Raw genomic sequence first — 13,559 nt, forward strand, 5'->3', positions numbered from 1 at the left:
TGAACATTTTAAAGGGTCAAAACTTTTGAGGGCAGTACGCGGCTGGATGAAGGGTGTACAGAACGTGATTTATTTTTGAAAATGTGACATTCCCTCTGAATTACAAAGAGATAGCGTATAATAGCAGTATGGAAGCACTCCTAATATGCAAAGGAATATTGTGCAGCCCGCACCCACTGTGGGAATGAACACTGATTGAAAGACATTGGGCTGACTATCATTATCAATCAATCAATCAAATAATTTGTAAAGCGCACTACTTGCCTGCAAGGGTTTCAAGGCGCTGAGGGTGGGGGGGGGGGGGTGCTGTTGCTACTGGGCGAACAGCCAGGTCTTGAGTCATCTCCTGAAGGTTAGAAGGTCTTCGGTTTGTCGTAGGTTGAGGGGGAGGGTGTTCCAGGTCTTGGCAGCGCGGTGGGAGAAGGATCTGCCTCTGGCTGTGGTTCTACGGATGCGTGGGACGGTAGCCAGGGAGAGGTCTGCGGAGCGGAGTTTCCTGTTAGGTACGTAGGAGGAGAGTGGACTGTTGAGATAGGCTGGGCCGGTCTTGTGGAGTGCCTTGTGTGCATGGATCAGGAGCTTGAAGGAGATTCTCTTGTCGACGGGGAGCCAGTGCAGGTTCCTCAGGTGGGGGGTGATGTGGTCGCAGCGCGGGACGTCGAGGATCAGGCGTGCAGAGGCATTCTGGATTCTTTGCAGTCTGTTGATGAGCTTGGTCGGGGCTCCGGCATAGAGGGCGTTTCCGTAGTCGAGTCTGCTGCTGACTAGGGCCTGGGTGACTGTTTTCCTTTTGTCTGTCGGGATCCATCTGTAGATCTTGCGGAGCATACGGAGGGTGTTGAAGCAGGTGGAGGAGACAGCGTTGACTTGTTTGGTCATGGTGAGTTTCGAGTCGAGGATGACTCCCAGGTTGCGTGCGTGGTTGGTAGGTGCGGGGGGTGTCCCCAGCGATGCGGGCCACCAGGAGTCGTCTCATGCTGAGGGGTTGGGCCTGAGGATGAGGATCTCCGTCTTGTCTGTGTTCAGCTTAAGGCGGCTATCCTCCATCCAGTCGGCGATGGCCTTCATTCCTTGGTGGAGGTTGGATATGGCGGTGAGGGGGTCCTTGGTGAGGGAGAGGATCAGTTGTGTGTCGTCGGCGTAGGAGATAATGTTGAGGTCGTGATGTCGGGCGATGCGTGCGAGAGGTGCCATGTAGACGTTGAACAGCGTCGGGCTGAGGGAGGATCCCTGCGGGACGCCGCAGATGATCTCGGAGGCTTTGGATCGGAATGGGGGAAGGCGGACTCTCTGGGTTCTGCCGGAGTGGAAGGAGGAGGTCCAGTCCAGGGCCTTGTCTCGGATCCCTGCGTCGTGGAGTCATGTGTGTGCGTAGTGTGCGGCGGCAGACGGTGTCGAAGGCGGCGGAGAGGTCCAGAAGGATGAGGGCCGCCGTCTCGCCGTTGTCCAGTAGGATCCTGGTGTCGTCTGGGGCGGTCTCGGTGCTGTGGTTGCTGCGGAATCCTGACTGGGACGGGTCCAGGATGCTGTTGTATTCGAGGTAGTGGGTGAGTTGGATGTTGACTATCTTCTCGATCACCTTAGCTGGGAACGGAAGCAGGAAGATGGGCCGTAAATTTTTGAGTTCGCTCGGTTCCGCCTTGGGTTTCTTCAGTAGGGCGTTGATCTCGGCGTGTTTTCAGCTCTCAGGGAAGGTCGCGGTCTCGAAGGAGTGGTTGATGATGTTGCGCAGGTGTGGTGTGATGGAGCTTCCGGCTTTGTTGAAGATGTGGTGAGGAAAAGGGTCAGTGGATTGTGCCCATGGTCTTGATTGTGTCTTCGATGCTCACGTTGGCCCAGGTTGTCAGGGGGTCATGGTCGGTGGGGTGTGGTGGGTGCGGCGTGTTGGGGCCTGTTATGGTCGTCCGGGGGTTGAAGCTGTCGTGGATGTCGGCGATCTTGCGGTGGAAGAAGGTGGCGAGGGAGTCGCAAAGGGCTTGCGACGGATGGATGTCGTTGGCGTTGGAGCTGGGGTTGGAGAGTTCCTTCACGACATTGAAGAGCTCCTTGCTGCTGTGTGCGTTGTTGTCGAGGCGGTCTTTGAAGGAGGTCCTCTTGGCGGTCCTGATGAGGTGGTGGTGGTTGCGGATGGAGTCTTTGTGGGTTGCGCGGCTGCCCAGCGACTTCTCGCTGTGCCATATGTTCTCCAACTTCCAGCAGGGACCAACAAACAACTGAGCCAAACCTTATATATTTTGCATTAACATGGTGCGATGTTGAAGTCTTTTCTTGCTTGCCACAATGTATCTTCCAATGGGAGCAAGGTGTGAACGTTTTAAAAACTCCAAAGTTACAACATTGTTTTACTCGCATTTGATAAAGGCACTGAAGCTGAAACGTGTTATGCGAGGTTTAGTAAGTTGGATTCTGGAGAAAAAAAGTGTGCTCCTTTGCTTCTTATGGGCGTGATCTGGGTTAGATATATATAGATGTATATATAAATCTTGCGAAGATAGACAAGATAAAAAACCTGCACACAGCATGTCGGTTTCAAACAATTCAACCCTGCCAGGTCTTTGTCACAGCCTTTCTTTAGACACAGTGCACCAATCCCTTATTTATAAACACAAAGTGATAAACATAGAAAACATACTATGGAAAAGAAGAAGGACAGGAGAAATAGCAAATAATATGCATAAACCTAGGTTTGCAAGGCATTTTGAACATACAATGAAATGTACATTAATCCAAAATGAATTGTAGAATAACAAAATTCAGTATTCTAAAAGGGGATACCACTATTGCAAATAGGGGGTATATTTGCTGATATGTCACAGTGACATATAGCCTACTTGCCAAGTGGCTTCCTTAAACGCAATGGCTCCCCACACTGAACCAAAACCAAGTACTATAGAAGTTAAATAACATTTTGCATACTGAAACACATAGCAAGTGCAAAGCCAAGTGGCTAATTTAGTGTAAATGCCCGAAAATTCAAACAAATGCCAAGACTTTGCAAAAAAAAAATAAGTGTGTTGTCCTGTCCAAATAATCTTCAACACAAAGCTCATAGAGTGAGTGATACCAATTTGTGTGAAAAACGAAACATATCTCGAAGAGAATGCACAATATCATGTTCCGATTTAAGCTATGAGAGACGAAAAATTCTGCTTGTTTTCAGTAAAGAATATAAGATGTAATTCTTATCCCATGCAAGTGCGGTGGTGAGAAATACAGCTGTCATATATGTATATGATTATGATGTATGATGATTTTCAATATTATGTATATGATTTATGATGTTCAATAAATTCCCTTTTCTCTAATTGGAACGTTTCTGGAGTTTGTGACCTGAGAGCGCGTTGTACTGGATGTTCTGCATGATTTGAATGCCGGTATTTTTCCGCCGGCGAACGCGCCACCCCTCAAGGGCTTTGGTCTCCGGAAGGAGTTCCTGTTATCTGGAATATATTTATATACATGTATGTATGTATATATATATATATCTTGTTTTCCAACGGGATTCCGGATGGTCAGGAAATCAAATGTGGACACAGACCCAAAGTAAGTGCTTATAAGATGTTTATTTCTCCAAATTCGTCGATACGCGTTTCAGCTCTGGCGAGCCTTGTTCACTCAACTTGGATACATTTTTTTGGTGAATTTAAAGTGACCGTGCAAAGTTATCTGACCCCACGTGATCGGTAAGCATGTAGACATAGACAACATACTGCTGATGCATTTAGGAGTGAAATCCATATCAAACTTCATATTTTTTACTTAATTGTAAAATGGCAATAAAAAAATCCTAAATTCATTGAAAAACATCATTATTAAAGAGTTTTTGCAAAAAATGCCATTTAGTTGTAATAGTTTTTCATTTCATTGCGTATATGTATAGTATACATAAGAAATGCTACTCGTAGATGTTACGTCACCATGGGGAAAGTGCTGATATGTGCAAATAGCTTAAGTGCAAATAGTGAGTATTCAGTTACATTACATTCGTTAAAAATTAAAAATAGAGCTTGAGTACAAATACATGTGCCAAGTTGTATTCAGAAACCATGTAAGATATATATACTTCGTTTGATTTGGGTAACGCAGAACAGCAATTATCATAATACTGGTAAAATACAGTGTGTATGGCATAGTTAGTGGACCCTACAGAGATATGCTTGTGGAATTGATTTCTTATTTCAGTTCGTCCTGAAATGTACATATGTTTTGTGCCTTGTTATAGAGATGAATTCAACATATAAATAGAGAAGGATTGACATTATACGAATATTGCGTTAAATGCTAAGATTGTGGAACAGGCTAAGTCCTACCTAATAGAAACTGGTTGGATACTAAATGTAGTGATCAACCTAGTTGGATAGATATGCCTGTGAATACGCCTCTATGTTTTTGACAAATATGTATGTATAAATAAATAAATAAATATATAAATATATGTATAAATATATTGCATTGTAAAAACTGGGTAAAAGATACATGTCAAAAATATTGAGTAATTAAGGGCGAAATACCCTGTTAGTTGCTAAGTATTTTGGTGGTTCTGTTCATCTTTCTAGGGCATAAAACAAGGAATGTACATTTGGTATTAACAAGCATGCATACATATCTTCTGTGACATTAAGGCCATTGGGGTGTTTGGTATCTAATTGTATGATGTATCTTGTTTCAAGTCTCCTGAGTTTATTTTCACGGTCACCACCTCTTCTACTCGGGGGTACTGCATCTATGACTAAATATCGAAGGTCTTTGTTGCTAGAATGATGGAATTTTTTTAAATGCCTCGCCACCGGATATGTATTATCTTCATTGGTGATTGCGCGAAGATGTTGTAAAATACGCTTATGGACTTGCAGTTTAGTGCTGCCAATGTATTTTAGGTCACACGGGCATATCAATACACAAATTCCGTTTTGCAAGTTAGTAATTCGGATATTTTGTACTTTGCATTGGAGAAGGGGGTGGTGTATGTCATAGTGTTAATTCCATAGGTACAGGCTTTGCATATCTTGCATTTGAAGAAGCCTTTGTGTGTTTGTAACCATGAGCTCTTCTCTAAGATTTCAGGATTAGTAGATACCAAGCAATCTCTCATGGACGTTGCCTTGCTGTAGGTAATGGACACCCTCTGCGGTAGCAGGGGTCCTATAACCGGGTCACATAATATAAGTGGCCAGCATGATTGAATAATTTTTTGGATTGCCATATGTTGTCTGCTAAAACTCATGATGAGACGAACCTCTTCCTTTTTATTGGTGTTCACAGTTTCTATAGGTCTCCCTATCAACTGCCCTTGTTTTGGAGATAGCTATTTCAATGGTTTTTAGAGAATATCCTCTTTCTAAGAATCTGTTTTTACTAGCTTCTTGAGCAACTTTCAGATCAGTTGTGGTACTGCATATCCGCTTTAGGCGTAGCATTTCGCCATACGGTATGCTGTTTATTAGATGCTGTGGATGGGAGCTAACAGCATGTAATATCGAGTTTCCAGCTGTTTCTTTGTGGTATATGCGTGTTTCTAGTGTGTTGTCATGCACATATACCTGTGTATCCAAAAAGTTGACTGTAGTGTCGCTAACAGTGGCTGTAAAGTGAAGATTCAATAGATTGCAGTTGATATTATTTACAAATTGTTGTGCTTCTTCAATGCTTCCCTGCCAAACCAGAAATAAATCGTCAATGTAGCGGAGCCAAACTTTAATATTGTTCTCAACTACATTTTGGTAATCAATGTTGAGGACCAGCTCCTCCCACCAGCCCATGTGAAGACATGCGTAGCTGGGAGAGAAGCTGGCCCCCATAGCTACTCCCCTCATCTGTTGGAAAAGGAGATTGTTAAACATGAAAATGTTATTCATAAGGCAGTATTCAATCATGGATATAAGCATTTCGTTGTGTGACTTAAATTCCCCAGAACGTTGTGACAGAAAATATCTGATAGCATTGATGCCGTCAGAGTGTTGAATGCTAGTATATAGTGCCGATACATCAAGAGCCAACAGTAGATAGTTTTTTTGCCACTTGAAACCCTGAATTTTTCTGATGAAATCACTCGTATCACGTACAAATGATGGTAACTTTTTGACAAAGTCCTGTAAAATATAGTCAACATAGATAGATGTGTTCTCTAAGAGTCCTTCTTTTGCTGATATTATTGGATGTCCCGGCGGGTTAGAGATGTTTTTATGGATTTTTGGAACGAAATAAATTGTCGGTGTCGTAGGATTGTCCTTTTTTAAGAATTTAAATTCGTCTTCACTGATCAAATCTTTTCTATTCCAAACTGATAGTTTTTTGTAATAATCCTGATAAGTTGACTTCAGGTGAGCCGTGTTAGTGCGGCTATAGCAGTCTTTGTCATTTAGTTGTTTGAATGCTTCTGTCTTGTAATCCTCCTGCGCCCATAGAACTATGTTACCTCCTTTGTCGCTATTGCGTATGACTACTTCTTTGTTAAGTTTCAATTTTAACATTAGGTTGTTGTACATGATTTCATTTTTCCGATAACGTTTTTTAGCCATCATTGTAGATTTGTTAAGTTTTTTTATTTTAGTGGTAACTGCTTCATGGAAAGCATCAATGGAATCATGCAATGCTATAGGATTAAAGTTGGATTTAGGTTTAAAAGGAGTGAGTGCATTCTTTGTAGCAGGTATGTTCATCATCTGATTGTAAGGTTCTTGTGTTGGATTGTAGGTATAGTTCCCATCCCAAAGGTCTTGTAGTTCCTGGGTTAGGGATAGGTCCGATCTGTTGGAGTTGTCGTGAGTCATTTGTTCACAGGTTGGTGTTTGAATAATTCTAGTCTCTTCCGACCCCTTTAACATGTGAAACTTTTTTAGTTTAAGTTTTCTGACTCCCTTGTATATATCCATTCTCGTGGACGCATATTCAAAGTTCTTTGCTGGGCAGAAAGACAGGCCCAAACTTAAAATTTTCATTTCCTCAGGGCTTAGATCTATTTTGGAGAGATTGATGACAGTGTTGTTGATTCTGTTGGTGTCAGTTATCTTCGTTTCCAATAGCCTCGGCCCCTCCTTTTGTTGCCGGCGTTTTCTATTTGCTTTGCGCCTTTGCCCTCGTTTGAAATTGGCATAGGTCCTGCATAGTTTTTTTGAGGCCTTGGTCTGAGGGTTGATCTTCTCTCCTCGCATAGGAAATTTAATTCCTCTCCTGGGGATGGTTTGTTTTTTGATGCTGTTGGCTGCAGCCCTCGCATCTCTGATTCCGAGTCACTGCCTGTTGCAGAGCTGAGGTCCGAATGCGTTGTTTCATTGTTCGTTCTTGTCTCTTGTGATATGCTGTTGAAAGATGCAGATGTTGTTTTTGCTCTAGAGGTTCTGATGGCATCATATTTCTTTGCAAAAGTAAATATTTGACCTAATTCATAGTCATTTTTATCTCTTATGAATTTTTGTGCCTTAAGTTCTTTGATTTTTTCTTCCTCTTTCTTTAGTCTGACAAGCATCTCTTTGCGCAGTTTTGTAATTTTCCTCAGTATTGGTTGATTTGTCCAGGTCATCATTAATTTCATCAATTTCAATCAGTAGTCGGGCTCGGTCTATATCTGCATATTTGATTAAGGAATCAAGATTACATTCAGCCCATTCACGCATAAGGTCTGGATTTTGGGTCTTCATATGTGAGCAGTTAAAATACGCAAGCCTCGTGGTATTCTTCCCACTTCGATGTATCGCTGCAGTGAACGTGACTCCCACCACTTGCTTTGTTCGGCGCGCATTTTTTTCTCAAGTATTTTGAATTTATATTGAATCGTAACGGTTTCTGTTGTACTCAGTATTTCAATTTGTTTAACATTGCGTGTGGTCTGAGGGGTATCTGAAAACATTTCAGTAGCAGCCGCCTCCCTGTCCCTCACCGTATCCGACGACATAAGGATAATGTTTGAAGATCGTGTTTGGCGAGATATCGCAAATGCGGTGTTCTCAGCTTGGGCGCACACTCCTCCACCCCAGTATGCTCAAATGGTCCTACCTGGAATATTTTCCGAGTTCGCCTTGTCCTCCGACTCGAGTGATTGAGTTGAGTGGGGTCTGGGCCTGATTCTTTCACGGACTGTAGTGCTTCCCGGTTGCCCCGGAAGTATTGATCCACTGAAGACGCCGACCAGCACAGAGGAGGGATCTGTTGACGACCGAGTGGCATCTAACGGTCTGAAATATGACTTGTTTACCAACGGGATTCCGGATGGTCAGGAAATCAAATGTGGACACAGACCCAAAGTAAGTGCTTATAAGATGTTTATTTCTCCAAATTCGTCGATACGCGTTTCAGCTCTGGCGAGCCTTGTTCACTCAACTTGGATACATTTTTTTGGTGAATTTAAAGTGACCGTGCAAAGTTATCTGACCCCACGTGATCGGTAAGCATGTAGACATAAACAACATACTGCTGATGCATTTAGGAGTGAAATCCATATCAAACTTCATATTTTTTACGTAATTGTAAAATGGCAATAAAATAATCCTAAATTCATTGAAAAACATCATTATTAAAGAGTTTTTGCAAAAAATGCCATTTAGTTGTAATAGTTTTTCATTTCATTGCGTATATGTATAGTATACATAAGAAATGCTACTCGTAGATGTTACGTCACCATGGGGAAAGTGCTGATATGTGCAAATAGCTTAAGTGCAAATAGTGAGTATTCAGTTACATTACATTCGTTAAAAATTGAAAATAGAGCATGAGTACAAATACATGTGCCAAGTTGTAATCAGAAACCATGTAAGATATATATACTTCGTTTGATTTGGGTAACGCAGAACAGCAATTATCATAATACTGGTAAAATACAGTGTGTATGGCATAGTTAGTGGACCCCACAGAGATATGCTTGTGGAATTGATTTCTTATTTCAGTTCGTCCTGAAATGTACATATATTTTGTGCCTTTTTATAGAGATGAATTCAACATATAAATAGAGAAGGATTGACATTATACGAATATTGCGTTAAATGCTAAGATTGTGGAACAGGCTAAGTCCTACCTAATAGAAACTGGTTGGATACTAAATGTAGTGATCAACCTAGTTGGATAGATATGCCTGTGAATACGCCTCTTAAGTTTTTGACAAATATGTATGTACAAATAAATAAATAAATATATAAATATATAAATATATGTATAAATATATTGCATTGTAAAAACTGGGTGAAAGATACATGTCAAAAATATTGAGTAATTAAGGGTAAATATATATATGTGTGTGTATATATATATATATAAATGTATATATGCACTATGCATCAATTGCAGCTGGTTTCTAATTATTTCTGAGAGATCGTTTTTATGTATTTATTACTCACCGTACTGTATGAATAGATGCACTTGTATTGTAGTCTGTTGTCTATATCTGTCGCCATAGAGAAGGTGTTTAACTGCTTACAGGTGTGCTCTATTTGTCACTAAACGTATTTTACTCGATAGCGCGTCATGTGATCAAGACCGTGAGGTCGGGATTGCTTCGCATAAATGTGTGTGTGTGTGTGTATATATATATAAATATATATATATATATATATATATATATATATATATATATATATATATATTCACTGAAAAAACCATAGGTTTCACACGTTATAGTTAGCTGGACATTTTACTGATAAAAAACCAATGAAATTCCCCCGTTATAGTTAGTGCAGGCAACTATAACTCACGCGACCACAATCCTCTGCTGATGACATATGTGTCTTTATGAAAAAAAAATATTTGTAATATATGTATAGCTAAAATTTAATGGAAGAAGACATGGGCAAATAAGTGTCTAAATACAGTATTAGCATCAGCAGAAGATTGCGGTTGCGTGAGTTATAGTTGCCTGCACTAACTATAACGGGGGAATTTCATTGGTTTTTTATCAGTAAAATGTCCAGCTAACTATAACATGTGTGAAACCTATGGTTTTTTCAGTGAATTTGCAAGGTTTTTTAAATGCTAATTCCTAACTATAAAGTGTGTGAAACCTATGGTTTTTTCACTGAATTTGTACGGTTTTTTAAATGCTAAGTTACTTTACGCCATTCGTGGCGTGCGCGCCCACTTAACGCAGTTCTAACAGCCAATCAGAATCGCGCTCGCGCACGGCACCGTACGCGTACGGTAAGCTTACGGTAAGAGCACGGTAAGCGCACCGTAAGCTGCCACAGATATATATATTGATTTAAATGCTATTTTCTCAGGAACTACTGGACAGATTTACTCCACACCTACAAAAGGCACTTCCTTGACCTGAAGACTACCTCTCTGCCAAATTTCAAGTAACTCTGTTCAGCCGTTCGGGCTGTAGCTGTGTCTAAAGGTCCTATGGAAAAATGCATGGGAAAAACGCGTTTTGGGACCCCCCTTTTTTCTCAGCCCCCACTTGACGAATCCCCCCCGAGACTTTCAGGGTAGGAGCGGAGCATAGCGCCCCACCTATTTTGAAAATTTCGCGAGGATTCGTCGACCGGCGCCAAAGTTATTCCAAATAGAATGTTGAGGATTTCCTATGGAAACGTGGTCCTAACTATAACTATCTACTGGCGACCGCCAGTAGATAATATATATATATTCCATACGAAAGCACTCTTCCTTGGAAAGCCACCCACAGCGTGTTCTTATCTCTCTTTATTGGCAGGCTGCACAGAACATACACAGCGATTCCCGCATTTCAATTTGCCTTTTAACCATAATCGTTTCTAGAAACCTTCCCTTGATCACTGGTTCAGGCAGAGTAGCAACCGGTGAGGCAGAAAGTGACGCTGTTTTATCGGCGTGATTTAATGTTCAGCCTTCATGGGCGTGTCTTAATTGCATTATGGTATTGCGAGTCCAAAGTTAAAGCCATAGTGGATGCCTCGCCTTTTTCTCTTTGCAATGTTCCTTACCACCGTGGGTTCAGCACCCCCACAAAATCCAGGCTGGCCAGGCCCTGGGGTCCCCAGGTCCAGAAGTGCCCAAGGAAAGGGCGGCCACGCGGCCCGCCTCTGGTACTTACAAAAATAAAAAAGAGGCAATGCCCCAGGGGATTGGGCCCCCAGGGCCATTATTGGCCTCAGGAGGGGGCCACACGGCCTCCCTCCAAATTTAATTTTTTAAATGCTGGCCAGGTCCCGGTGGATGGGGTCCCCGGGACCAATAGTGGCCCAGGGAAGGGAGGCCACGTGGCCCCTGGCCACGTGGCCCCCTTCCCGTTTTTTGTTTTTTTCTTTAAAGGGCCAGGGGGATGGGGCCCCAGGGACCAGAAAATAGTAAAAGAAGGGAGGCCACCCAGCCCACCTTCTAAAAATATATTTTAAAAAAAGGAAAGCCGGCATCTCGCCGGAGGCCCCACTCCCTCCCTGCACCTCTCTGCAAACGCGCCCCCTGGTGCGTTCTAAGTTAGGGGATTAAGCCCCCTTCATTCCTGAGGGTCCCTGGGGGCCAACTAGCCCACCAGGTACCGCCAGTAAGCCCCACACAGAGGGATTGCTGAGAGGTGGTCCGAGGCCACGCCCCTTTTTACACCACTCTGCAAACGCGCCTTATGGCGCACTGCCGGTGGGGGGGATGAGGTCCTCTTGTGTCCTGAGGACCTCAGGACACAAGTGGACTTCATCCCCTGAGCCAGGAGCTGCGTTTGCAGAGTGGTGTAAAAAATGGGCATGGCCTTTGAGCACTCTCAGCAAACCAGCTGTATGGGGCTTACTGGAGGTAACAGGAAAGGCTAGTTGGCCCCCAGGGACCCTCATGAGGAAATGGGACATCATCCCCCAACCACAAGTGCCCCAGGAGGCACATTTGCAAGGTGGTGGAGAAAGAGGCAGTGGCCTCTGTCCACCTCTCAGCAATCCCACTGTGTGAGGCTTACTGGAGGTAAGAGGTAGGCTAGTAGGACCCCAGGAGCGAAGAGGACTTCACTCCCCATCCAAGAGCGCACCAGGGAGCGTGTTTGCAGAGTAGTGGGCAAAGGGGGCATGGCCGGTTATGAGAACTTAGCATTCCTGCTGTGTGGTACTTATTGGAGGTAATAGGAGAGGTAGTTGGCCCCTTTGGTTTCCTTGGGGGCCAACTACCCCTCTTGTTACCGCCAGTAAGTCCCACACAGTAGAATTGCTAAGACATCTAAGGAGGCCACGCCCCCCTTCTCCACCACTCTGCAAACACGCCTCCTGGCAGCCTACAGGATGGGGGATGAAGTTCACTTTAGTCCTGAGAGACTTTGGGGGCCAAGAAGCCCTCCTGGTACCTCCTGTAAGTCCTACGCTGCAGAATTCCTGTACGCTGGTCGGAGGCCCAGGACCTTTACTCCATCACTCTGCAAACACGACTACTAGTTAAAGAGGCATTGGCAATGTAACAGGTTTCGCATTTGCGAGAGTTAGAGGTATTGGCGTTGGAAATGTAAACGTTTTTTACTAACTTTTTTGGTGTACAGTGGATTTACGTTGTGTGTAGTGGAATTATGTGGTATGTTGTGCAGTGAAATTATGTGAATAGAAAGTAAGTGGTATTTAGTGTATAGGAATTATGTGGAGTGGTATTATGTGTTTTGGAGAGTAATTATGTGGTATTGTAGTCTGTGTTGTAGAGTGGTAACCTCAGGTTTAGTCTTCCTCGTTTCCATAGAAGCTAAACTATAAACTCAATGAGACACAAAAAACAGAAGGAACACCTGGAGAGCACTTCTGGACCTACTTGGAGGTATGAGCAGGGCACTGGAATTATGTGACTGTTCGGCTGCACCAATTTTCACATAATTAAACATTTTCCGCATTTGCCAAATATTCCATCATCTGCTACCTAATCTGCATATTTGGACAGAAAAAGCCTTGTTTCTACCTCAAACGGTTCAAATGTTCCCAAAAAGGCAGGGTTATGTGTTACAACGTAATGGAAGGCCCTTTGCAAAGCTGGAATGGTCATGTGTTACTTATTGCTAAATGTGGGTGTTAAGTTGGTACTAATGGTGCACAAACCTCTCTTCTTTCTCTGCCTCTCTTGCCTCTTTCTGCATTTCTCTTGAATCTTTCTGTACCCTTCTTCCTCTTCCTGCACCTCACTGTCTTCTATTTGCACTTCACTTGCCTCTTTCTGCACTTCTCTTGCCCCTTTCTGCACCTCACTTGCCTCTTTCAGCACCTCTGTTGCTTTTTCCGCACCTCTCTTGCCTCTTTCTGCACCTCTCTTGCCTCTTTCTGCACCTCACTTGCCTCTTTCTGCACTTCTCTTGTTTCTTTCTATACCTCTCTTGCCTCTTTCTGCTCCTCTGTGCGTTTCTCTTGCTTGTTTCTGCACTTTCCTTGCCTCTTTCTGTACCTCTCTTGCCTCTTTCTGCACCTCACTTGCCTCTTTCTGCACCTCACTCTCTTCCTTCTGCACCTCTCTTGCCTCTTTCTGCACTTCTCTTGCCTCTTTCTGCACTTCTCTTGCCTCTTTCTGCACTTCTCGAGCCTCTTTCTGTACCTCTCTTGCCTCTTTCTGCACCTCAAGTGCCTCTTTCTGCGCCTCGCTTGCTTCTTTCAACACTTATCTTGCCTCTTTCTATACCTCTCTTGCCTCTTTCTGCACCTCACTTG

General features: G+C 43.3%; 1 protein-coding gene across 2 annotated transcripts in view; it reads left to right on the forward strand.

Moving 5' to 3' along the window:
• Positions 1–13,559, forward strand: part of GALK2 (galactokinase 2) — a 1,202,443-nt gene that overhangs the window by 834,012 nt on the left and 354,872 nt on the right. The gene's annotated exons all lie outside the window — the stretch shown is intronic.

This window comes from Triturus cristatus, chromosome 3_1 (genome assembly GCF_964204655.1).
Source record: "Triturus cristatus chromosome 3_1, aTriCri1.1, whole genome shotgun sequence".
Lineage (NCBI taxonomy): Eukaryota > Metazoa > Chordata > Amphibia > Caudata > Salamandridae > Triturus > Triturus cristatus.